Here is a 5,033-nt window from a genome sequence, read left to right as displayed (position 1 = left end):
AATTTAAAAAAAAGATTAACTCCTTTGACGCAAGAGGAGCATCCACTATTGAAAGTGGCAGATATAGGCTGACTTCTTTATATAATATTTACCATATGAACTGGTAGGTAATATTTATTTTTTCATCTGAACTTAAAATATGAGGTGTGTATCTATACATTTCTTCTAAATGTTTGAAAATGCCCCTATCTCTGTGATTGTGAGAAAGATCAGTAAGGCTGTTTTAAGACAGATAAAACTGAACAAGGAATTGAGAGAAAGAAGATATTAAAATATAAAAAATAGCCCACTAACATAGTTGTGATTAATAGTAGCAAAACTGAAGTTAATGTCCAATATTCAGGTTAGTGGATTAACTTTAATTTTAAATATGTTTGTCAAAACCTAGGAAGAACTATAAAGGTATTCATGTCCTTCAATCCAATACTTTCCCTGGAGTTTTTCTGGAATTTTAGAGTAAGTAAATCGTTCAATAGAAGATAAAGGAGCCTTATGCACAAAGATGCTCAAAGAGGCATTATTTATAGTTTCAATAAAATTATGAACAAATTCAGTGCTAACAATAGGGTATTAAGTAAACTGAGATATAACCATGAATGAAATATTATACAGCTATTAAAGTGATTAGAAAATCTACACTACACATCAACTTACACAAATGCTTAACACAGACAATGTAAGTTAGCAGAATCAAAATCTGGTCAATTTATACTTTTTTTTTGGTATATGGCTGAGTATTAGAAGAGAACATGGAGAAAGCACACTTAAATAATTACTTGCTTAATAAATATATACACGTTTAAAATAGTCTCAGTAATACAATAGTGTGACTATAAAGCCAATGGAATAATCCTTTTGGAAGAAGTAGAAGGTCAAGTCTTTGATAAATCCCTATTGAAACCAAGGACCCAAAGATCTTTGAGGTCTTGAGGGAGGGCCCTCAGGGTCAGCTGGTTCAACTTCCCAAGCATTGTAAGGATGTTTATTTTAGTACCCCTGACATATAACACCCTGTTCTCTCCCTGACTTCTGTAACTGGTAAGCTACCCAAGAAGTTTTCCTCAAAGTTCGTGCCTACCTTTGGGAGAGGCCCAATGTGGGGGGGTGTTGGGTAGAGGCAGATGCTCACAAGCGCAACTAGGAAAGCCAGACTTACCATCTCAAATTTTGTTTTTTCAGACCAAAATTCTTTTGTTCAGAGCAGATTGGCATCAATTTCTCAAAATTTGCATCGTAGAACAAAGATTCATGTTTGAGTAAAAACAAAGAGAACAGCACAGCTTGCGACTCAAAGGTTCCTCCTGCCCCCACTACCACCCGCTCAATTCTCTATTTCTAGTCTGCTGGGCAGAGAAGCCCATTGAGTCGGACTGGGAATGATTTGCTGAGGCGAGAGCTTCTATCAATAGAATAAAGGATGGACCCAGGGCAAAGACTCTAGGAGAGCTGGCTTGGGGGCTGGCCCAGGGCATTAGGTTTCCTTATTTCTGGGTTAGGGACAATGCTCATGAGCATTAAATTTACCAGGTTAGAGCCTGCATAAATGTGATATTACTGCTTATTTTGCAATGAGCTAGATTTATGTAGAAAGAGCACATGTTTTAGCATCAGAAAGCCTGTATTCAGTCTTGGCTCTGCTACTTATTAGTGATGGGATTTTGGCAATCACATCCCCTTTCCAGGCCTCAATTTCCTTATTTATGGAATGGGCAAATAATTGCTGTCTTGTACAACTCACAGGGTTATTGTAAAGGTCATTTAAATAATCAATTGAAAGTGCTTGATAACTGCAAAGTATTATGCACACTAATTATTTTAATAATTAATAATGGTAATAGTGATGTCACAATTCATAATTTTATTCCAGAGTCCTAAATATTGATTCTTGCAGGCTTGTAATTATATAAGGGATGATTTATTGGCTGCCATGTATTGAGGTTGTAGTATAAGTTAAATTTTTTTTCCAGCTGTGCTGATTGGGGAAAGGGTGGTGTGCAGGCGGGGTGGTAAACCAGGAAATTGAAGTATCTGAGGAAGACACCTGTCCGGAGAAAGCCTGACTGGATACCTTAGTCCAAATCCTTGAGTTATATATAATGAGGAGCATGCAAGCCAATGTCATAAATGATAGGAAGGCATCTTGAAGTATCTTGTGAGAATAATGAATTGGAGGTGTCTGAGATAGGTCAGATGGGGAGCTGGCCGTTGGAGGGACTTCTCATTGACCAGTGACACTGAAGCAGATCCACTCAGGACCAAGGGGGAATACAGGTGACCAAGAAGGTGGGTCACCTTCCATCTGAGCCTTCTCTAGACGATTTGTACCCCTTCCTCCCTTTCTTCCTGAATCTCAAGGCCGGGGACCTAAAACCCTGAGACGTGAATCTACAGTTCACTGCTCCCTCTTTCCCTTTTATCCCATCCTCCAGCTACACAGATGGAGTGAAGATACGTAATGCATGCTTTAAAATGTTCCTTATTACTCAAATGATACACTGATTCAATTCTTTTTGTAAAAGAGCTACAGGAGACAGATGTGGTATGTAAAAGGAGGTGAGCTCCCTTCCCCCACTCCTCCACACCCCTAGAGGAAGTGTGGTGGATGCTCATCTCCCCTCTTGATGCATTTACACACATACATATATTAATCACATATCACTTTTGCTGCTTGCTTTTTTCACTAAGTAATATATTGTGGAGATCTTCCTACTGCCGTATCTCGAATGCACTCTGCTTTCTGAGGAATGGGTAGACCGTAATTTACTTAACTATTTCCCTCCCTATTAACAGTAAGTTAGGCTTTTATTTTTTTGCTACCGCACACAATACTGTGATGAACATTCTTGGATCCATGTACAAAAACTTGTACAATGAGTTGTGTGGGGCACACAAACAACTATTTCTTGTGGGAAGAGTCCTAGGAATGGAATAGCTGGGTCAATTGATATGTGCATTTGAGATTTGATGAATGTTTTCAAATGGCCTTCATCAGTTGGCCTCACCAGTTTACACACTTAGTGTGTATGAGAATGTCTGTTTCTCCACATTTTTGCCAACACTTGGTATCTATCTTGTTTTACTTTTTGTAAAATAATTCTTTTTTCCCTGACTAATGCAGCTTTGTGTGATTATGAATTGTGTGTGAATTATTAATTTTCTGTGAACTGTCTATTTCCTTTAGAAAATTTTATAATTGAGTAGTCTTTTTCTTTCTGCTTTGTTAGAAACTCTGTATGTTCTGGATATTAATCCTTTACCAGTTAAGTGTGTTGTAAATATTTTCCCCTAGTCTTTTAACCTTGGCTTATGTTTTAACTTGGTTTATGGTATATTCTGACTGACAGAATTTTATAAATTTTATGAGCTTAAGTCTATGAAACTTTTATAGTTTCTAGATTTTATCTTTTTGTTAGGAAGGCCCTAACATTCTAAATTCATAAAAAACATTCATCTATATTTTCTTCTAATATTTTTATAGTTTTGCTCTTTAACTCATCTGAGGGTTATTTTTTGTGGATGGATGGTGTGAGTTAGGAATCTAATTTAATTTCTTCCCCAGATGAATAGATAATTGGTCCAGTCTCACTTGTGGATTAGTCCATTGTTTCTCTACTAAATTGAACTACCACCTTTATTGTATACTTAATTTTCATATGTAATCGTGTTTATTTCTTGGTTTATTAATCTGTTCCATTGATCTATTTGTCAATACCGGCACCAATACTAGGCCATTTTAATTACTATAGCTTACAGTGTGTTTTGACATCTGGAAGGATAAGACCTGAATAAAAAATGCTGTTAATTTAGGCTGGAATTGCATTGATGGACAAATGTGGGGTAAATCAGTGTATTTTCAAAACTAAGTCTTCCCAATCAGCTTTATCACTTCACATATTTAAAAGGTTTTCATGTTATTTGATCTTCAAATAGATCTTACACATTTAAAAATTATATTTGTTTTCTAGGAATTTTATCCTTTTTGTTATAAATTGAATCCTTCTAAAATTACTATTTAATTAATACTAGTATACAGGAAAGTTACTGATTTAAGTATATTGATGTGTATATCCATGTTTTGAACTTTCTTATTAGTTCTAATAGTTTTCAATTGATTCCCTTGGATTTTTTTAGGTGGGAAATCATATTATCTCCAAAAAGTGAAAGTTTTTTTTCCTTTCCAAGCTTTATATCTCTCTTTTCCTTGTCTTTTGAACTCTGGGGCAATAATGCCTCGTATCAGTGATAGCAACCAGTTTTGTCTTGCCCTTATCTTTAGTGGGAATGCTTCTGAGATTTCACCATTAAGTATTTCATTGTTGATGATTTCTGACAGGTATCCTTTTTCATGTTGAGAACTTACATTCCATTCCTGACTTACTGAGATTAAAAAAAATTAATTGTGAACCTTGAATTTTATTGACTCCTTTTTGTATTTAATGAGATAATATTACTTCATCTCTGTGATAAATTACAAGATGAATTTCTCTAATATTGAACTGCCCTTTGCCCCTTGGATAAGCTCTTTTTGGACAAAATATATTTTAAAAATATACTCTTGTATTTGATTTGTTAATATTTATAATTTAGGATATTTGCATCTCCATTCCTGAGTGACAACTGGCCATACTTTTCTATGATTCTTACTCTCCTTGTTCTTGTCTCTGATGTTATTCTGTTTCTAGCTATAATCTATGGCCACTCCAGTTTTCTTACTCTTCTCCGAACACCTCAAAGACAGCACACTCATGGCTGGATGCTGGATACACCTGGCTAAATATCACCACCTTAACTAAACTCACTGGCCCCCATCATCCTCTACCCCTTTAACCCGCTCTATGTCCTCCATAGCATTATTTCTATCAGAAAGTGTATTATTAACCAAATTGTTTCCTTGTTTATTATCTGTCTTTTCCTACTAAGCTATCACCCCACTGTAGCAGGGCCATTGTCTCCCTGGGTGCTGCCACATGTCACAGAGTAGATGCTCAGGAAACACTGAATGGATGAGTGGTTTTGTTTTGTTTTTCCAGGCA

Source organism: Leucopleurus acutus, assembly GCF_964270905.1.
Source record: "Leucopleurus acutus genome assembly, chromosome: 7".
Taxonomy (NCBI): Eukaryota; Metazoa; Chordata; class Mammalia; order Artiodactyla; family Delphinidae; genus Leucopleurus; species Leucopleurus acutus.
Note: the sequence above shows the minus strand (reverse complement) of the source record.